Genomic DNA, 22,849 nt, shown 5'->3' with positions numbered 1-22,849 from the left:
GGCAGTGCCTCTCCTCTCGGCCCGTCTGGCCTCGGGCCGCTTTCGCCGCACCCCTGGAGGAGGCGGCTGAAAGATGATACTTGAATTACTTGAATTTAAGCTTGCCGCTTTTACTTATCAGTGTATTCTCATGTACGCTTGTAAAAGAAATATTTTCAGCCCATTTCTTGTTTCCTGGTTACCTTGTTTGCCGGTTTTTTTCGTGTGTCAGTGTTACGGTCATAATTGTCCAATGTGCTGAGGAAAGGAAGATTCAGATTAGCTATTAGAAAACATATTTTCATTATTCGAGTGTTCAGGCATTGCAATGGGATGCCCAGCGAGGTGGCCGAGACACCATTCCTGGAGCTGAGGCATCCAAACCTGGCATTGTGTGATGCAATTTAACTTGCAGCCCCTGGTACATGCGTTTAGAAAGTGCTTATGACTACAGTTGCTTTTGCAGTCTCTTTTAGGACAGTCTAATTTTAAAATATTTTTGGCATACATTTAATACAAGAAATCTCAGCAAGTTTCCTAGTATCTTTTAAACAATGTAGGTAACACATATTTCTTAGTTCCAGATGCAGTTCCTAAACTTCAGGCAATGCTTAAATTGCTGAAGAAATACTAAAATGTGAGACAAACGGAAAGGAGATGTATATGATAGTGTGGGAACAAGAAGTTTACAAGGCTGCAGGAGGAGGCTGGACAAGTACATGAAAGTACAAGTAACAAAATTCAAGGAAGGTTCTTGTTGGCCAGAATGTGCCTGCTTTCTGGGATGCTGGGGACTGTGAAGGTATTTTTTCTTTCTAGCTCTTGCTTTTTGTCCCTGAATATGAGAACAAGGCTGGGAGGACTTATTTCAGCCATTGCTGAAATGTCAGCAATCTGCACAACTTGTGATTTCTGATTAACATATTTTTCTCTCCAGTTTTGTCTCATTTTTGACTAACTGGGGGCATAAATGACATGATTATGCCACACCTGAAGCAGCAATTCTGTTGCTTAATAGGAATAAACTACTATGATGAACATGAACATGCTGTTACTTGTAGTATCATAAGTAAAAATAAAGCATTGGAAACAGCTCACTCTTTCTATTTTAGACAATGTTGCAGAAATCTTATTCTATGGATGCTTACCACAGGCATCAAGTTTAGAGTGGCCAACATGGCCAACTGATTCTATGAGTGTTCATAAACGTAAGCACTCCTGAGGTTTCATACCATAATTGATAAAATTGGTAACTGAACTTGACAGGTAAGTTGATATTTTCTGGTTTTTGTTTTTCAGTGAACCACTATCTTTGTGTAGTTTTTTCCTCAAAAACTTTGTTTGTTCTATGTATGCTGATAAGGAATCTGAATTTAAGAAGTACCTGAAATCCAAGTGACAGCTGGATTAAAAAAAGTAAAAAATAAGATAAAAGTCCTTTATTTGCATGGGAGTCAAAGATTAATCTGTACAAGTTTGGTAGTGATAGGAGATGCCCTTCCTCTGATGAATTCTGTTGCAAAATTCTGTGCTCTCATAAGATAAAATATTGCTGTCAGTATTGAGCTTACAAAGGTGATGTCCCTCTTTAACCACCATGGTCTTTTTACAGACAAGAGTAGACAGAAAGGGGAGCTCTTTAGTAACATTTTGAGTTTTCTAGTAAAAATAAAGACTTTTCACCAGGAGTAACTGAAATACCTGAGCAGATTCTTAGATAGTAAAAGCTCTAAAGCTGCCCAACATCAACGAGAGGTCTGTCCTGGATGAATTTCTCGCTTCTTCTTCTGCATATGTGGTAATATATAATAATACTTATGTGGTACATATGTCTGTGCCTTGCACCATCTGTGTTACTGCTGTGGCTCCATTCTCTGATGTTTATTATCTTTTAGCATGTAGCTTATCGGTATGTTATTTATTATAAACCCCAGAACTATGACTGCTGAATTGATTTGTTGTATGAATGTGCATTGTCTGATGCATATTTCATTTTTGTTTCTCCCTGTGCATAAACAGTATACTTTTATGATTGTCTTTAATTAGAGAAAGCCTCAGATGTTCTGATGCTTATTGTTATGGGATTTTTCTAAAAAAAGAAAAATTCTTATGCCTAGGAGCAGCACTAGTAATCATAATCAAGTCCACTATGTTTTGGAGCAGGAGAGAAATGGTGCCAGCATTGCTGAGGTTTTATGCTCCATCAATAACAGCATATGTGGCTTCAGCTAAGCTGCAGCATGAAATGCTACAGTTGCAAGAGTGAAATATAGCCAAGGCACAGACTGTACCTTCAGCTGTGATGTGACTGGAGCGATGTCCATATCCTTACATGGGAATAGTTGTGGTAGATAAAATGTTACTGGAATGCCATGACTGGAGGATATGTGGAGGATATGTGGAGGATTCTGTCATGCTTTTTTTTCGGTATGTAAATGAGAATGTTTGTAGTGTGTGCTTGAAGTGCTCTTTCTGGCTTCGTAACCATGTTTCCTTCCAGGTGTTGGTCATGTTTTTATTTGTTCGAACATGTATTTATATTTTCTATTTGTCTGGCAAGTAGGCTCTGTGTAAAATGTGAAGCTTGGTGACTTAAGTTAATTATCTGTGGAACAGTGAATGTATTTTACTTCAGTGGGAGGCTGCCTGTCCCGAGTGTTTTCCACAGGCAAGCCTTTGGCAATTCCAGAAATGAAAATGGTGACTAGACAACATGTGTTAAAGTGATGAAAGGAAAGCTTTTATTTGGAGTAGGCTGTCATGACCTTGCACTGACATCTCTAAAGCTTTTTGGACACTTCTAAAGAGATTCCTTGAGAAAAACTAAAACTACCATGAGACCCTGGTTCTCCCACTGGAACTGAACAGAATAGTTGTTGCCAGTGATGCTTAAGTTCGATAGAGATGGACATTTGGTGGCTTCTCAAATTGGCCAGTTAAAGAGATAGACTGAAGTGCTTTGTAAAAATACTAAAGTTTTCATGTTCAGTAGCTAATATGACTGGTTTTATTTGTTGGGAATATTGTCTGATTGAAGTTTGAGAAAAGGTTGTGAAGTCTTCTAAGTCACATTTCATCAAACTGTATTTTTTAATACTTTTTTTATTGATATACAGAGACATTAACTCATTTTACTTTATGTAGCTTAACATGGCAGAAGCAGTTGAAGTTATAGATCTGAGTATAACTTTATCTGAGAGGTTAGGATTATTTTTTCTAATTTCAGAACTTCAGTGTGACACCGGACTCGCATATAATGCTTTTTAAAGTACATTATTTTGAAAATAAAACTATGCATCTTCTCCCTGATTTTTTTTGTTTTACGTCTTTGTCAAGGCCAAGAAATTGAGTTTCTGGATGCCCAAGTTCTGTGTAGAGCCTGTTTAAAGGGTGACTTTTGAGAGCAAAAAAAAGATTACATGTTACAACTTTAATACACAGTGTTACTTGATTTGTTGGGTTTTTCTTTGTTGTTGTAACCAAGAAAGGAATCTTCAAGGGGAGGTGGAGCCTTGACCTGCCTGTGAGAAGAAAGCCCATCTGTGTGGCCATGGCTGTTCCCTTTCATGGCAATGAGAGAAGGGACAGGCACGCTACAGCTTTCTTACCTCTTCACAAGCAAATAATGACTAATGGATGTAATATTATTTGTATTGTTATTGGCATCTAGGCAGCTGGACATCTAATTCCTGCTAATGTGATTGATGATCTCAGCATATTTTTTTTTTTTTTTTCTTTTTCTTTTTTTTTATGTAGGTTCCTGCATGCTGGAGAAATACCACTTTATTTCTCCATTCTGGTGAAAAATGTTAGAATGAGTTTCTGTGCTCCCTTTAATAGAGTTTTTACTTTGGTGTTTGTTTTTGACTGGAAAATACATGTTTTTGCTATTTGTGTACAGGGAGACAGAGAAGAACTTAATGGAAGCTTGTTCTCCAGAAAGAGCACAAGAGATTATACACTCTGTCTACACTCTTTCACTTTTGCCCAAATGTAATTTTAATGTTAAGGTAAAATGGTACAGCTTAAACATGAAAGCAGAGTGAGTGGATACACAAAAGCATGGCACCTTTTATATCAGCATTCTTTGCTGACTACAGCAAGGTGAAATCAAGGTGGAGGCATTGCTTAAATGGAATGCATGAAGCTTAAAGTAGAGCTGATGGACTGAATTTTGCTTTAATTTATACCTAGTGCAGTTCCATTGAAGTCAGCAGGGAGATGGATCAAAGCAGGACTTTGCTACTAAATAATAGGGTGCTCAAAATTGCTCATGCCATCATTTCTGCAACCTTGGTTGTAATCCTCAAATAAAAATGAGGGTTATTGTATCTAGTGCAAAAATAGTATTTTCTGTGGAAATTTTTTAAAGTGTTATTTAGGAAAATAACAAAAAAAAAAAATTTGGGCTTTTGTCTTGTTCTCTTGCATTGGGGATGCCAAGTGTCTGGAGGAATAGGAATGGTGAGTCATAATTCAACAGCATTATTTTAGGAGAGGTGGACTGGAGGGAGGGAAGGAGATGGGTCATTTTGTTGCTGTTGACCTACCTTCCATGCTTGGTTCCTGGTACTGCTGAGCATTAAGAGAACGAGGTCCAAAGTCACTGCTAGGGTGGGGGTGTGTGGAAGGGGCATGTGTGAAGGTGTCCTAGGTGAAACCCAACCCTGCTGGGTGTGGCTGCAGGTTGAGTCAGTGCTCAGGTGCAGTCAAGGTGCACCCATTGCCAGTGTGCTGCAGATCCCACTGGATATCCCAGCAGCATGCCTGGCATCCTTGCCTGTCTCTCTGTTGAGGGGGCAGAGGGGAGTGTGTTACCCACCTGAGGCTGGCACCACTGTAAATTCAGGTGGAGTGTCTGAACAGGAGTTGAGATTTACTACCTACCCAGAGGAGTACCCCTAAGCTATTGCACTTCAAGGACAGCCCTGGGGACTTGTTTTGAAGAATGTGGAAAATGTGAGGAAAAAAAATCTTCAGTGAAACAGCAGAAATAATAATGCTGGCTCATAATCTTTCCTGCTCACCTATTGATTTGCTCAAAGATGATATGAATTTAATGTCTTAAAGATTTGTGCTTTTTTGCCAGATTTCATTAAAATTGGCCAACCGTTTCAAAAGTTATGGGGCAGGGGTTGGAGAAAGACTGACAAATAGTGAAATAATTGTTTCCTGGGGAAAAAAATAATTGAAACCTGGATCAACTGTGATATATTGTGTGTGGAGATAACCAGCTCTGAATCTATTCAGAGACCAGCTGCTTTCTGAATAGGAACTGATATAGGAGTCAGACAAGGGGGAAACAATCCCAGACTCATGCTGGAGAGTGTGAGAAATGCAAGGTTTTCTATTTAATTTGTTTAACCAGAGGAGAATGGAAGGTCAAGAAAAAGTATTAACAATATTACCAATGCTAAGCCCCAACATTCACGCATCCCAGTTTTGATCCTACCGTAGGAGGAGAGCATTTTAAAAATTTATTCTCAGAATGTCTTGGGGTTTTAACTTTTATTTGCTCTTAGCAAGGTTTTAAACTTTCCTGAAATGGAGAAGTATCATGTTTGCTTCAGCAATGGGATTAGTAAAAACATATTTGTGCTCAGTGAAAAGGAGCTAGTGAGGCTGTAAAGGAAGAAGACAACTTTGCAAGAGCCTTTTTTCCCCTGTTTTAAGGATATGCTGGCTGCAAGAGGGATGAGTGGCTGAAACAGCTCTGCTGGATTCAGCTGGCTTGGCTGCAGCCCTTTCTGAAAGGAGATGCTGTGCAACCTTTTCTGTGCTTTGGGTATCACAAACAGGTCCTTTATACAGGTCCTCCTGTGTGTCAGTGATCATCACCTGACTGGCTTTATTAACGTCTTAGAGTTTGTTTAGTAAAAGGAATTCTTAAGAGAGCAGCATTGCACTTCAGTGGATTTAATTTGTAGTTAGAAGTGTGGGTGCTTTGGTAGAGGGGAGTGCTGCTGCATTGCTGTAGGGGGACCAGGTGGTTTTTGGCTTGCTGAAAACATGTATGTCAAGTTCAGAGGCTGATAGCTGAGGTGTCTAACCTGGGAAACGACAATTCTCAATGGACCTCAGGCTGCTCTGTTACCCTCAGGTGGTACATGCAGTGGGATGTTTTGCAGTGTTTATCACTGATAACAAAATATTTTAGTCCCACCAGGGCTGCTGGCATCAAAGGAAATGATCTAAAATGGTGACAGTTTTCTCATTCAGGGTGTTGAGAATAGATGAAAATTCGTTTCTTTGAGTTTCCATAAGTCTGAATTCCCTTCACAGGACTGTTTTATTTCTCTTGTGAGAAAACAGTCTGAAATTTTTTAGAGTTTTGATTGTATTTACTTCTGTCCATTAATAAAAAAAGCACTAGCTTCCAACTCTTCCTCCACAGAGACAGAATGAGCAATTGCCCACATTAGAAAGGATACTTCAGTCTTCCTTTCTTTATTTCTAAAGTAAAAAGGAGCGAGAACATGAAGCTGTGTAGCCATTGAGATAGCTAAAGAGGAAAGGAGCTTCTCATGACTGCTGCCTCCAAATCAGTCTGTTAGATTGTCCCAAAATTTGTCTGTTCACATGAATAGAACAAATCTCTATATCCTGGTTTTGTGCCTCTCCTGGCATGAGCTTGGAAGATATTTTTTCAACTTTGATTACTGAGTGATTGTTAATATCAGTTTTATTTAAGAACTAATACAAAGATCTCCCTGGCAAAATTTGGATTTTTTTTTTCTATTTAAAGTATCCTTCTGTACTTGCTTGTTATAGCCAAATTTGTGATTTATCTCTTGTTGAAGAGTCTGAAGAGACAAGATGATAAAAAATATGATCACTACCCATAAACTAAAATCCTATGCAGCATAACAGAACTTTCTTTACAAGCCTGCAATAAAGTATCTTGAGAGAGAAAGGGAGTCAGGATAAAGATACATGAACTTTCAGACTCAGTAAAAGCTGTTAATGGTGAAAGTTTGTGAATACCATTCCTGAAAAAAAAAATAAATCTGTAGCACTAGATTGTTGTGTTCTGCAGCCACAGCATCACCTCCAGAGAAGCTACAGTTACCAGGAACCAGCATGGGACACCAACAAGATGGACTTCTGCTCATGAAACCATTTATTCATCACAGGAACAAACTCAGATCCAGAGACAGAAAGCCCCGAACGGAGGCAGGGTGATGGGTTTTGAGGGACAGAACTAGGGTGGAGTTCAAGGTCAGGGACCACTGGGAACACAACAAGGGAGAAAGCCCAGGGGTTCAAACCCAATCAGAACTCCTGGGCTGACACCCCATGAGGATTTGAGGTGCGGCAATTCTTCCCGGGTTCACAGGGCCCAGCCCCCGAGGCAGAAGTTCAGAGTTCACGCTAGCTGGGCTTTACAGCCACGCGTCTCACTTTAACAATGCTCATCTGAAACGGAATCTTCGCCTCCCTGGGCGGAGGGCACCTCACACTAGATTATGCCTTTTCCTGTCACGGGTCAATTAATTGTGGTGGTTGACTACTGCATGTAAATCAGAGTGGGACTTTATGTAGCAGAGAAGGGAAGGACAGTGTTGCCATATGCCAAGTTTCTCACTTTGCCGGAGGGAAGAATTAAAATAACTTATTAGACAAGTAATCCAAAACTCTGGGACAGGTGAAAGTATTTCTAGATTCTCCTGGGATTCTATATTATAGATTACTCCTCTGCTATTAAACCAGGCAGACTGAACAGGGAAGGGGGGGCCTCCAATACCTGTTTCCTCTGTTAAGCTAATCTCATCCTGTTACAAAATAGCAAAGAGAGCCTGCTGTCTAAGAATTTCATTGAACCTTCCCTCCTGCCCTCCTGCCCTCCTGCCCTCCTGCCCTCCTGCCCTCCTGCCCTCCTTCCCTCCTTTCTCTTTTTTTTCTCTCTCCCCCGCACTCTTTTAAAACTCCAGTTTAACTGCAGCTAGAATTTGCTTCTCACAATTACATTCTGTTGAGATAATGCTTTGTGTACTTCCGATGCAATTTAAGATGGCTATTTGCACTAGCATATGAGCAAGCTAGGAAAATGCAAATAGTATATTAAATGAACAGGGATTTTGGTAATTTAAAAATATTAATTTTATGCATTTTTGGGTCCTTTTGCTCCTAGGCAGACAAAAGAAACTTAAGTCATAGAAGCCAAAATTATTCCATATATTCATCTAGGCTTATTCTGTTCTTCATATGAGCTCCCCAAAGACACATTTGTATAAACAGAAGCATCTTAATTAAAATTGTTAGGGAGTCATGATCTATTTAAAGTCTCAAAGCACAATTTTACTTTGAGCTTTCATATTGTGATAGTGTAAAAGAGCAAAGTTTCTCTTCGAGGTTTAAACATAATGAGGTGAAAATTTTCGTTAAGTATTTGCTATTTGGCTGCATGCTACTCTTATCTCTGCTAACAGGCACCTGATTTCCTTTTCTATCTTGCCTTTGTTCATTTGTAAATCTCTAGCAGTCTTTCATGTTGTTTAAAGGACTGAAAAACTCATTAAAACTTTCCAATTGTTTATTTCCTTGTGCTTTCTCATTTAACCCTCTTTTCACAGTTCCTGCAGTTTGACATGAAGTGAAAAACTTTAAACAGTTCAGGCATACAACCTCTACCAAAAGTATTTGCAGGTCTGTTTATTGCCAATATTTATTTCTTCTGCCAATGTACAGGCTTAGTTATGTCGATATTTTTTTCAATCTAGTGTCTTTATTTCCCAAACAAGTACCATATAATTCCATTTTTTCCAGTCCATAACAATGGTCTCCACATTTTTTTGCAGGATGACAGTTCTCTTAGGTCTTTCTCCTTGTGTCTTCTCCAAGATGCTGTGTCAAAGTCTGCCATTGAGGACACCTGTGTAATTCAATAGCCACATTTATTTGAACTTTGTCTTTAGTGAAAGAAGCTCTCCTACATTTATACAAAGGGGCACATTCCCTCCGATATCTAGACAACTTAAATTTGTTGTTGAGGAAAGTGTTCCCACATTCTCTGTAGGAAGAGATAGGCAGTAATCCACTGAGCTCATCCAGCTTTCCTCAGCCCTAAATTCACCTTTACAACAAATCAGTTTGTTTGTGTGTTTTGGCAAAAGTCTGAAGCAGGCATAATTCTTATGCCTTCGTCAACAACACATATAATAGCCGGTTTGGGATTTGTGTTTCACTTGCTGCAAAATGGCAACTCCAAGACAAACATCAATAGCTTTAGTGGTTGATAAGTCTGTTGGCTAGGAAGGAGGGCAGGAGAGTGCAAAAAAGTAGTTGAGTGAATGGCCAATATGTACCTGTAAGAAGTAATGTACTTACAAAATAAGGAACTTGCTTAGAAGTCATGAATACAAGTTAGCAGTGAGAGGCCAGTAGGTTCAGTATATATGCTTGTGCCTGCAGCAAAGTTCTTTTCCACTTTGAACATTATTGCAGCAACATTATATTCACAATAATAATTTTCTGACAATTTGGGAATTCCTGGTTTTGCTTAACATACAGTTTTGAATAGACTTGACTAGACTAGAATAGAATAGAAGAGAATACTGCAGTTGGAAGGGACCAACAAAACACCTGTTCTCCAACTGTCTTACCAGTACAGGGCTGAACAAAAGTTTTTAAGCATATTGTTTAGCACACTGTCCAAAGGCCATTTAAACTCTGACTGGCTTCTGGCATTGACCACCACTCCAGGAAGCCAGTTCCAGTGGTCTCCCTCTTGGTAAAGAAATGCTGGCTGAATGTCCTGTCTGAACCTCCTGTGGCCTAGCTTTGAGCCATTCCCACATGTCCTGTCACTGGATACCAGGGAGAAGAGATCAGCATCTCCATCTCCCCTCCTCAGGAAGCTGCAGAGAGCAATGAGGTTGCCCCTCAGTGTCCTTTCCTTCAAACTAGACAAGTCCAGAGTCTTAGCCACTCCTCACAGGACATTCCTTCCAGCCTTTCACCAGCTTTGTTCCCCTCCTCTGATGCATTCAGAGACCTGAGCATCCTTCTCAAATGGTGGCCCCAGCCCAGCAGGCAGCACTCCAGGCGAGGCCCCCCATTGCTGAGCACAGCAGGACACTGGCCTGTTTTGACCGGCTGCTTGTGCTGTGTTTGATGCACCCCAGGGTGGGGTTTGCCCTCGGGGCTGCCAGAGCTGAGGTTCACACTGAGCTGCTGTTGGCCAGCACCCCCAGACCCTTCCTGCAGGGCTCATCTCCAGCTGCTCCTGAGTTGTGGGAGAAAGGGAAGGACTTCTTAGGAGAGTTGGGAGTTCAGCATGGTTCCTGCACTGTGGTTTAATGCAGAGGTTGGATGCTGATGAAATGGTGCTAGTCCACACAAGGTCCTTTGGGGCAGTACGAGGGTAATCTCTCTCCAGATGTGTTTTAAGTTTGTGGTTTGACTGTGTTCTCAGAGCCAAATGAGGCCAAATCGAGTGCCCATTGCCCCTGAGCACACCAGGCTGCATTTTCAGATTGGAAAAACGTGACATTTTGCTTTCAATTCAACCCTGAATGAAAAAATCCAAAATAATTTTGGGAAAAAAAATATAGAAAAAAATACAAAAAATTACATTTCCGGTTTTATATTTTTACATGTTTCTAATAGTGTGTACAATGCATGTCTTGTTGGAATAGACTGTTTTGTTTCAGAAAGAAAACAAAACAAATGTTTCCCTGAGCATTCTCTCTTGACAGTATGGAAACGAATTAGCAGCATAACATAATGCAGCCTGGTCTCCCAGTTAAAGTACGAGGCACTGCTCTGATGTAACTTGATTTCCTTCGGATCATCCATCAGTGATTAGCTTTGGTATTTAAGGGCTCTGGTTTGAAGCTTGCCTCCGTGGTTGAGGCATTTATAAGGTCCCCATACATAATTTCGACCGAGCCTGAATGTCTGTGCCAGTCCCCGGCGCTGCCCTGGGTTCGGCCAGGAGGTGGCAATCTCTACTTTCTGTGCGAACTTTGGGGAAGTTGTGCCCCCGCAGCACCAACTCTGTGTTCAAAGAGCTGCCTCTGGCCTGCGTCGTGTGCTCTGACTGGCAGCGGGGCGAGATCTCATTCCAAATCTCTCTTAACATTTGGACGTTTACTTAGTCATCAAAGTATTTCTAAAAGCAGAACTTAGAAAGCCTGTTGCTTTATAAGTCATAGTTGTTCCTTTCCCATTCCCATCTCTCAATTACAGACAAAAACTCCCACAATTCAAAACTTAGCCATATAAATTGAGTTGTATGTATCATATCTTTTACTGTGAACCACAAACATTAATTAATATTCTAGGACTCAGAACTCATAAACTTCATGTTCAAACATCCAGACTTAATGTTACTTATTAATATTTTAAATTAATCTTGTAAACAGGTAATGAAATGACAGAAAAAGAAGCAGGTATTTTCCATGCCTGTTGTTAAGTGTTTGCCTTTCTTATTAGGTCCAAGCAGTGCAATGTCCTTTCCTTGTGGAACAATTGGTCAGTATCTGTACCCAAGGTCAGCAAGTCCTTGAGCTCTCTGCTGTGTAAGTGCAGTATGGCAAAGCAGCTATAAGGTTCTTTCAGTACTCACATTCCCTCTCCCTGCCCCATTCTGAGACCTCTTTTGCATACCAAAATGTTACAGCATAGTTTCATATGAAAATGAATGAATATTGGTTTTTTTTTTTTTTTTTGCCTTAGCTTTGTGAAATATTTGAACTTCTCTTTGAAATTGAGATAGATGTATATATAAGTCTTTTCACAACAGGTATTTTGATCTTAGCCTATCTGAGATACATAAGCAAACTAAAATACCGTGATTGCTTGTCAATTGGCAGTGTCAAGAAAAAATAGGCTTTTCATTATTTAACTGCCACTTGCTCTGGACTACTAATACCTAGAATTTGCTATTTAATAAATAAATAAATAAATCATAATACATTAATATATAAATAAATATTTAAATACAGTCTGTATTCTGTCAGCTTGAGGAAATTTGATGAGGATTATTAGGAAATTAAGTTACAGTTAAGTTAAATAACTATGCTGGGGGCATGCAGTCCACCCAAACAAATGAACCTGTACAGATTCATTCTAGTGGTCAAAAGCAGAGTATGAAACATTATTTTTGTTCAGCTAAAGACATATGGTGAGAGCTTTATGCAGTTTGTAGTTACAGCAGCAGATAAGGAAAAAGTGCAGAGCATTACATTTTCTAGTGTAACTTCTCAAAGAGAGTTGCTTTTTTTAAGAATCTCTCCTGCTTTGTTTATGACCTGCCTCATTGCTCCAGCTACACTTGGGCGTATCTCTGTGCTGCTTGTGACAATGAATGAGCATCTGCTGGAAGCCTGGAAGCGCTGCTGGCTTTCACCACAGGCAGGCAGCTGGAGGTTTCATGCAGGAATGGGGTCACCCATGTTTAGGAAGAAATGAGAGCATCCTGTTAGCCCTTGGCAGCCTGCAAATGCACTGGGTATTGTGTTGTCTTTGAATTCTCATAGCTGTGCTGGGATCTGCCTTGCCATTTCAGTATTGTTCCTTAGGTAGTTGTTTCAGGTGCCTGGATGCCATGGTGATGACTCCTGTCAAGGCAGATAAGTAGGAAGGGTTGCTGACTTAAAACCAGCAGGATATTCAGCCCTGGCATAACTGCTGTTCTGAGGCAGCACTTGAACAACAGATGTTTTAAATACACATTTTGGCTAGAGAGGTTCTACAGTCTCTGTCCTCAGAGGTTTTCAAGACCCAAGTAGCTAAATCCCTGAGCAACCTGATCTGATCTCACAGCTGACCCAGTTTAGATAAGGAGATTGGTCTGGAGCCTGCTGGAGGTCCCTTCCAGCCTGCGTTGTTGCTGTGGTCATGCGCATAGACCTCTGCAATGCCTCAAGCCTTGAACCTGGACAAGGCCTCTACAAGTCCTGGCCATCTCCAAGTCCTAGTCATTTCCAAATTGTGCTTCAGACAACACTTAACCTTTAGTTGTTCTGAGAGCTGTTATCCTATATTACTGTTGGGAAAACCATGAAATAGGTGAACTTGGCTGAAGCCACAGGGAGGCCTACATGAGGGCTGAGATTGGGATTTGGTAATGCAGCTGGAGAAGGAACCATTTTTCCACTCCAAATTAATTTCTTGTTTTGTACTAGGCTGAAATCTGGACATTTCAAAGACAAGATAGAGAAAGGCCCTTTTTAAAAAAATTCAGATCCAAGAATGACCAATAACTGAGAGGTGCACTGACAGGACATATATAATAGACAAGGTTACCATCCCTGGGCCAATGAGAAACACCATGGATTCTTTTGACCTTTTCTGGATTTGCCTAGTTTTTTTGTAGTGGTTACCAGAAGCTATTACAGTTTCTACAAACTTACTTGGCTTTCTCCACCCCCCCCTTAAAAAAATTATGTCTATCTATCTATCTATCTATCTATCTATCTATCTATCTATCTATCTTTCTATCTTTCTATCTTTCTATCTACCTCTCTACCTCTCTACCTACCTGTCTACCTGTCTACCTGTCTACCTACCTATCTATCTAGTCCTACTACATTTTTCCCTTGCTTCTAATCTGTTTTTTTATCAGAAAATACCTTTCTTATTCCATAATAATTCCATAACCTCATCTAGCTAGGAGACACCAGCTCCTAATTGTGAGCTGAAAGCATTAGACAACATAGTCTCTTTTGCAAATGGCATTGTTTGAACTGGGTGGTTGATGCAGGTGGAAATCACAGTTCACTTGAACTAGGAACTCTGGTTATCAGTGAATGAAATCCAGACTCCACAGGGTCTAGCAGAATTTGCATTCAGTTGAGTTAACAATCCTTCAACTCTTGTTCCATTTGTAGTTGCTTACAGACATTTAGTGCTGTAATAATTTTCTCTGAGAGTAAAAGACAAAAAAATTCCTCTTTTTACTGGAACAATTTGCCTGTAATGCAAAGCAGAGCTATCCCAAAACAACTCCTTTTGGCTTTCAAGCTTTATTTTTTTCTCTTAATTTTGTATTTTCCTTTTAAATGGCATCCTCGGTACAAGAAATTGTCTTAAAAAAAATTAATAATCCTTATCCTCATCACCATCATCATCATCATCATCATCCTGTCATCATCTTTTTTTCCTAGCAATTTGTTCAGGCGCATATTCTGTCTAAGCAGTAGATTGGATTCAAAATCTGAATCACAGCAATGTTTCACTCTTGAGACAGTGTCAGGCACCACAAAGATGTTTCAGTGTTGTGAGCTCCAAATAGATGCGCAATAAATGACCACCGGTTTTCCTCTGGTATTCAGACCTAAGAAAGACAAGTGAGGTATAATAAAAGAGGCTCACAAAGAATAGATTGTGTTGGACTTCTCTCATGTCACCCCTCAATAAACCAAACTTTTGACATGGTCTTGAAGTGAAAGCTGCTGGAGTAGAGGCTACTTGAAGGATCTGGAAGGCAGAGACCATGGCAACAGTCACCAGTGCTGGAGAAAGAACTACCAGAGAGATAATAAAATATTGTTCATGGGACCATTCCTATTTCTTTCCTTCGTTAATGCTTTCTTTGAAACATAAGGACCTGTGCTGGTTGGGTGGAGTTGGGCAACACTGTTCATACAGGAAAGGGCTGGGGTACAGGATGGAGATGAGGACTGGAGTTAAGGGAGATGACATTCATTAGTTCAAAATGAAATATTATTCAATTCTACTGTACCTGAAGCAGTTATCATGAGGAAATGCCTGAAGGAGAGAAAGATCTAGGCATACTACTTGAATGGATCATGAACCTGATTTTCTAACATGATTAATCTGTAAAAAAACCACATGTTGTGTATTAAAAGTGGTGCTTCCAGGTAAGACATAATATCCTGCAGAAGAATTAAATTCTGGAAAGAAGTATGGTTGCTCTGTATAGCTACATGGTCATAATAGGTCTGTGACTGGTTCAAAACACTGCTGTGTTTAGAAGTAATACTATTGAACTCAAGCCCCATGTTTTTGCAGAAAGCTTAATGGAGCCGGTTGCCTGTGAAAAGGAGCAGGTTTGCTCCATGGCTTACTAACTATTCTTTTTTTAGAGCATATTCAGGAAACTTTGCAAGATGAGCCTTGCAGAGTTTCATGAAAATTTCTGTCCCACCGGAGAAGAGCAGCTTGGCTAAGCATGAGGTTCATTAACTTTTGGTTGACCTTTTCACAGTAGATACATGGCTGTTGCAGAAGCAGGTAATGAAATGCTGATAATTTTGCAGAAAACATTCCATAAATGTGGCTAGAGGCAGCAATATGAAATCTGAAGAAATAGGTTTCCTGCTTCTAACTTGGAGTTAAAAATGAATCTGAATTCAAAGACAAATCAAATTTTGCAAGGTTATTAATATGATTTAAAGAGAACCAGTATTGTTGGAGGTTTTGTTTTATTCTTAGCATGGAAACATGGTATTTTCATTAAATGGATGAATAATAAACGGATTAACCTGTCAGGGAGGAAAATGGCATACTATGCTTAAATTCTGCAGCTATTTTGGGGAAGTTGACAAATGTGTGAGTGGAGATTAGGCTGTTTTTCTTTTAACTCTTTCTTTTCCCTCCAGAAAATGCATGTAGCTGCAAGTAGAAAAGACAAGGCAGGTGCTTGCAGAAGGGTAGGTTAACTGTGAATACAAGTATTTTCTTTTAGTGGGAGCACTTGCTTTTAAATAGGTGGTTGGGTATCGAATAACCAGGGATTCCAGGACTATAGGAACAAAGCATTCTGTGCTATAGCACATCTGATTATGGCCTCCTTGGGAAAATGTTCTCAGGTTTCATCTTTTAGGGCTTATGCTGGTGTTATATGTGTCTATCAGTGCACCCCAAGGATTAGTTTTGTCAAAAACTTAAAAATCCAAAGGAATGTTTGTGTGATCAGAAAATGAGCATAGATGAACCAGAAATCATCAAAACACACCAAATCTCCTCCAAACCTTTTTTTAAATGAGAGGATTTATCACAAGTTGAAGAAGTGAGACCTCCAGTCCACTTTTGGTTTGTGGTGGGACTGGCAGAGGGCTGAGAAATTCTGGTCTGACTCATGAACATTTTTGTATACAGCTTCTCAGGAGTTCAAGCAAAGAAATTCCTTTGTCAGCTTCTGGTCCTACAACATGATGTTTTGAAGAGCTAGCCTCCATCAGCAAAATTCCATTAAAGGCATCATAAGTACATGTGAAGGCTTAGTGGGTTTCAGGTTTTAGAGTTCAGAGGCTGGCTCTAACATTTAATGAAGAGATTCACAGGTCCTTGGGGAATAGATCTTTCCCTCTAAATTCCACAGAATTATCATAATGAAAGCTTAGTATTTCCACAGCTGTAAAATGAAATACCTACAGCCTGATTATAATCAAATTGCTGTAATCAAAATATTGATATTTCTGCTTTTTAAAGTTACTCTATTATATATAGCTGATATCTCAGTTCTAAAATATAGATACTAATCAGATGTGGGACTGTGCCCACCCTGACCTCTGGAGAGAATTGGGTTGAAGGCTCTGTGGATCAGCCTCCTTAGCAGATGTTTTAAAGCATGAAAACAATGCTTTTAAGATGGGAAGGAAAGGGGATTATGGAAATCCCAGTGAGCTATCCTAGCTTTCACATTAGTTATTTGCTTTACTTTTCTAGAGTGTTTCTGAGGAGAAAATGGCTAAGAAGCATTGCAGGTGTCATCTTTTGTGACCAGAGCATTATCTGTAACTTGAATTATTTTAAGAATGAGTTATATAGTGATAATTGGCCTTTTATAACATTTTATCTGACTTAGTACTCTCCTAGGAACATTTTGGTTTGAATTGGTTATGAAGAGTTACAGGGGGGAGCTTGAGGCTTCTACTATCTCCTCCACAAGCATTTTTCTCATATTGAAGACTCATAAATTTTATAACCTCCTAATTCAGAGTTCTAAACTGCCATCTCAGAATATTGGAAACAAACCGAACTACATCCATGTGTAAATGTGTTCAGCCACAATTTTGGTTGAGTTTTCTTTGTGAAGTACAGCAAGAGAAAGTCTATATAGATGAATTCAATAAACCTGAGCATCTCTGCCCTCACAGGTGGGCTGTATGGCAATGTTAGTAGCTTGGCCATTGGTTGTAGTGCTTTAAGCTTTGTCAGGATGCTCTGAAGATCAGCAATAGTTCGTGTTCACACAATTCACAGTTCTGTGAGTGAATTTTGAGGACTGGAAGGTAAACATGGGCCAAGCATTTACTTTGGGCTGTGTTTGTACTGTGTGTTGAATCTCAGTTTGGGCTCTGGACATCGGTCTAGCACCATTAGTGAAGCACTGGTATTGCATCCTCGGCTGGGAGGGAACAGGTACCTATAACAGATATCATGCAGATGTAGCTTTTAATATGGTAGAAAACTAGCTCTATAGCCATGGAGAGTATTTAATGAAACTAAACTGAATTCTGACTGTTCTGAGTTATTTACCAGATTAGATCTCAGGGCAAGGATATTGTCTCTAGTGCAACGATAGGTACATTTTCACCTTTTTCTTATTGCCTTGATTATTTTATAAAATAACTCCTAGTTACTAGCAGAATGAAATTCTTTAGGAATACTCATTGTTAAACACCTTCCTTAAAAGTTAGGAAAAAAGGTGCATAGGAGATGTTAATATGATGAGTGCCATAAGCGTATTTTATGAAAGCTTTGTTATGACATATCAAATATCATTTGTGCATGGTGGCAGATATTTATTTTTAGTATGTACCTGGAGTTGATCGTACTTAATATACCAGAGCAGGGAAATGGAACTGAACTGTAAGTATAGATGAGTTAATAGAGAATAGAAACTCACCTAATACTGTGATGTCCTAATGGACAGGAGTTGGAGAAGATAGAAGAAAGCAGTAGGTAACTGCAAAAAATACAAATTCTGTTTAGAGAAGCATTGTGGAGCTCTGCCATATGTAAAGGAGTACATGTGTATTTTACAGTATTTGATTTATAGCAAAGAAGGGAGGAAATTTTCTCTTTACTATCCATTACTCATTTTAGGAACTGATAGAATGAAGTTCATTTTCCTTTTGTAAGTTGCTTCCTCACAGCTGAAAGTCCACCCTATGGCTCCCTCTTTGTTTCTGTTGCCCTCTGATTCTTGTGCTCCAGATTGCAGTCTAGTTGCCTGGCTGAAACTAGAATTAGTCTTCTAACCACAAATAATGTCAGAGAGAATGAGGTTTCAGTGTAGTAAACTTGCACAGGCAGTGCCAGATGGCTTTTACAGTCCAGTTTGGCCCATGAGCGTTTGCTCGTGTGACTGCATGTGTGTATTTAAAAAAACAAAACCAAAATCTAGTAGCTGCTGGTAACTGGACCATCTGGTAGCTGTTCCATCCAGTATAATGTAATTTACTTTTTTGCTTTTCAGGCAGGTCTGTTTTTAAATGGCTTATTTTAATCACCAGAAAGCACATATGTGGCAGTCAATCGTCTAGTAGTTCCCAGCACTCTTCCCTCTATGCAGCCTCCTTCTGTCAGCTGGGGTTTTCCCCAAGATGCCACTCACACTGATATCAACTTTGTCTTTTCCCCTAGGCATCTTCCAGCTTTGCATATGCAGTGCATTTTTTTTTTTTTCCAGCAGAAAGCAGTTTCTGTCTCTATCATTTCCTCTTCGTAAGGACAGTCTTTTCTTACTAAATGCTCGTATCTTGTTCAGTCTCACTGTTGCTCACTCTCATTCTCTCTTAGGATGAGATCTGATCTCACCTGACCCAAATGAATTCTTAAAAAATTTAAACTATGAAACCCAAGTTTCTTATAGCCTTCCCCCTGTGTAGCTGAACTGGTTGCAGAGCTGTGCAAGTCCCCAAAGCAGGTGCATGGAAAGTCATGCTTAACTGCCTTTATCAGTGGGAAAAATATTTCAGTAAGCAGAGCAGGAGGAAGGTGTAAATGGCCATTGGCTAGATAGCTTGTTCTGGGTCACCCTGGAGCAAGCTGAGCACATGAGGCTTCAGAGGGTGCTATTATTTAACTATTTATGCCCTTACTTAATGGATTGAATGGGATCCAGGGTCAGGAAAACAACTGCTAAACTCAGTGTGCTTTCCTACTTCAACTATTTTCTCTAGCTTCTTCACGTGTCCTATGTGCATTTAGTGCCCATGAGAAAATGCTATTACACACTTTGTTGTGGTGGAAAAAGCTTCCAAAATGGGGATTCTGCTATTAATACTTAGGTTAGTTTTCCCCAAATATATGTAGGGAAAATGGCTGAAATTAGCTACCTGCTGTACATGTGCAGATGCCTTAGCCCTTTCTCATCTTTTAAAAGCATGACAGATTTCAGATTCTGCTTACCCTTTAAAAAAAACACAACTGTAGGAAATTTTGTTAATGTGTCACAGGGTAATCTATGTTATCTTCTCTGTCTCACTGTAATTTGTATTAGTGAAGTACTTTTAAACAGGACTGTACCTTTGTTGCGCTCTCACCCTGCAGCATCCCTGCAGTCTCAGCACTGGGCTGTGTGATGCAGAGGTTGTAATGTGCAGTGTTACTTCGAAGATTTAACAACTCTGCATTACAGCTCACCCATAGGCTTGTGTGAACTATATCTGCCACCCCACTATATCTTTCTTAAATTAAAAGTGATTTCTAAGTGAGTGGGGTGGATAGTGAGTTAGAGTAGAAAAACAAGAATATAGAATCCTTAATTTTTAGGCAATCTCTGTAGGACAGCAGGTAATGAAAAACTGAATTTGCTACTCTGCCAATGTTTTCTTTGTTGTAATTTATGTAGTTTCATTTTAATATATTAAATTAATTCTTTAGCTTAGTCAAGTGGTGAAACTTCGTGCCATTTTGACATTTGTTCACATGAAATATCTTTCATAATATGCATTTTTAATTTGTGCTTCCTCTTAAAAGCTAGCATGACTGTATTCTGGCATTGCAAGCAAAAGTAAAATACATGGTTGCAGTTCCATGTTTCATTTAAAACTATGCAATATTATATCTTTTTGTGTGAAGACAAAGTTCATGTTGAATGAATGCCTGATTAGATAATCATGACTTGAAAAACATATCCTAAGATAGAGCTGTATGAAGTCAGTGTTATAAAGAGGATTCTCAGCAACAATCTGCACTGTCATTAAAGAACCATGGCATTCTTATGAAATAGGAACACTTTGTTTTCTTCTCACAGCATTGTCCAAGACAGTCAGCTGTGATCAAGAAATTGGAGTGGCAAGGTTTTTTATCTATCACATTGTACTGCTGTTGAGGCTTAAAATTATAGCTGATTGATTTATAGAGAAGATTCATAGATATTTTCATTTATGAAAAATAGTATATCAGTAACTCTAAGAAAAATTCAGTAACTCCAAGAAAAATACACGTGGACTGGTGCATTTACTGGCATCTGGGAGAAATATATGGATACAGGTCAATTGCTTTGTACAGGTGCAAGCTCTTGTCTAGCAACTGCATAAGTGCCTCCCTTTCATCAGGAGTTCATTCCAGTATTAGAAGAGAAATCCAGTGGTGTAAGAACCCACCAGTTTAAAAATGTGCTTCCACTGGTTTTGTGGTATTCATGAGTAAATTACCAATGGTGTGTTGCCTTAATGTATTGTCAATGACAAGACATAAAACCAAATTTTCAACACCCACTTTAACAGGGAGAACTGAAATGGAAACGATGAGGTTTTGGCTGCCTCTTTTTGCAAAACATACAGAAAAAAGTCAACTACAGATCCTAAAAACATTCTTGCATAAACTTACAGCTCTCAAATGAAATAAAAGGTCCTAAAGTAGTAATCACATCTATATTTGTTCATCAAATACAACTTTTCCAGAACTTGAAGAAGAAAACAGTATTTGGCAGATATATCTGTGCTTCCTTGCTGCTGTTTCTTTCATTGCATACAGGAACCCCAGAATAAAAGAAGCAGTGCGTAGCAGGATGTTATCTCTGATAAACACATAGGAAGCATGGAGAAGGTTGGCATTCTGACCATTCCAGCACATTGCAGAAAACAACATGAGCCCACACAACATAATATCTTTTCTCTTCCCCAAACCAACCTGCAGAAGCCCAAATAAAATTCAAGGCTTTGGATCTCATGCTTCTGACCTCTGATGGCTGGGGTTCAGTTTACACACAGCGCTAACAAAAGCTTTGTGATAAGGACTACGTGCAAGGTTTCTATGTCTGCAGCAAAACAGAACTTCCTACAGATAAAGGTTATGTTGACTGTGTTGTGAATAGAGATTTCTTGGCAGCCTGTCTAAGATTAGACCAAGCACCCGCAGCAGATGAGGATAATCCCAAACCTACTATCTTCCTCCTCAAGCGCAAGTCTTTGTACTTGTCTAAGAAGCATAATTGAATGTACAGATGATGTATAAACTCCTACCAAAACCAAACACTGAACACATATACATGTATGTGTATATGGTATTTCAGGGGATGTCTGACTACGGTCTGTCATGTCATCTAGGACATCAGCTAGAATGGCTGGAACAACACTGGCCCAGACCAGCTGTAAAGCAAGACTAGAGGGACATAGCAAAGAGCACTGTCAGTAATAAACAGCATAAGAAAAATTGCTAAGGAAGAAAGACTGTAAGGAATTGGCTGTACTTAAAAAAAATAAAAAAAGGGAGTGATGCAGTCTAGAAAAGAATACAGATCAAATGAGGCAGAAAACTCAGCTCCATTCCTCAGTGAGTTGTTTTTTTTCCCCCACAACAGGGCAAACAATCCTTTTGAAGAATACTTATTGAGTATAATAAGGACAGGTCCAACAGAACGCTCAGAAATACCTGTATGACTGGGATATAAAAAGAAATGAGTGTGGGCAGGTTAATAAAGACTGAACAGTGTGAGACATCAGTGGATGTGACACCTGAAACTGCCCCTTTCAGTAATGACAGTAGCTAAATTTTATTTTCTGTGGCAGAGTGTTCTGGTGGCAGTATCCCTGCTTTCTCCTGTATGCACAGCGGATTCCTTCTCTTTCATCTCAGACCACCTAGCTCTCAGACACTTCATGCAGAATCCTGTTTTCCCACTGAGCTCCCATGTTTGCTCCAGGTTTCCAGACTTTTCTTTCCTCCTTCAAGACCACACACCCATACCATGTTCCAGCCTGACTCCCACTTTGCAACCCCAGTGCTTCTGCTTTCCCTCACCCATGCTCTACAATGCCCCTTTCCCCCTATTCCCTCTGTCCCCAAGCTGGGATCTCCCTGCTTTCCCTGAGCCTCCTCCTTGGGGTGTGCACCCCTGCAGATCATGCAGAATCCCAGGGCTCTGCTTGTGTCAGCAAATACATGGGAAAAACAGTAAACTGCTGAAGAAGGAGGTAGAAAGTAGCACATATTACCTGCTCTCCAGAGTTGCCCCCCTGCGGGCTCTTGGCACAACCATGTGATAGTGGTGATTTTAAATTATTTTGTATTTCCAGAGGAGTTTCTATCATAACACAGATGGCTAACCTGTTGTTAGCCATCTCATAGAAGAGCTTTCATATTCATATGATAAAAATGCTGGAACAATTTATGACATTTCTATAATGAGGTGTCATTCTGTTTCATGTCCTGAGGCAGTTTGAAAGAGGCAGACATCAGTTATCTTCTGGGAAAATCCTACAGATGGTAGTTCAGGAATTTGTGTAACCATTTTACATAGTCTTCTGAATTTTTTTTCTGCTGAATCCAGCAGCTTCATGAGGACCATGTTTACCTAGTTTTCTCTTTTCTGTTGTTTTTTTAATCAACAGAAATAAATGAAAAAAAAAAAAAAAGGCTAGACCAAAAGAAATGTAAAAAGAATTTTCCTTTATTCCTTTTTGTGTAAACAATACCATGCTTAGAAATTTCTTAGTTTGAATTA

At 39.5% G+C, this 22,849-nt stretch overlaps 1 long non-coding RNA gene across 1 annotated transcript in view; it reads left to right on the top strand.

Moving 5' to 3' along the window:
• Window positions 1–6: 6 nt before the first annotated feature.
• Window positions 7–22,849, top strand: part of LOC107203626 — a 39,896-nt gene continuing 17,053 nt past the window's right edge. Inside the window, exon 1 of the long non-coding RNA XR_001521285.2 lies at window positions 7–2,406. This is a non-coding gene — a long non-coding RNA (uncharacterized LOC107203626). The remainder of the gene's footprint in view (window positions 2,407–22,849) is intronic.

Source organism: Parus major, chromosome 4 (assembly GCF_001522545.3).
Source record: "Parus major isolate Abel chromosome 4, Parus_major1.1, whole genome shotgun sequence".
Lineage (NCBI taxonomy): Eukaryota > Metazoa > Chordata > Aves > Passeriformes > Paridae > Parus > Parus major.
This window is presented reverse-complemented; position numbering and strand designations above follow the sequence as displayed.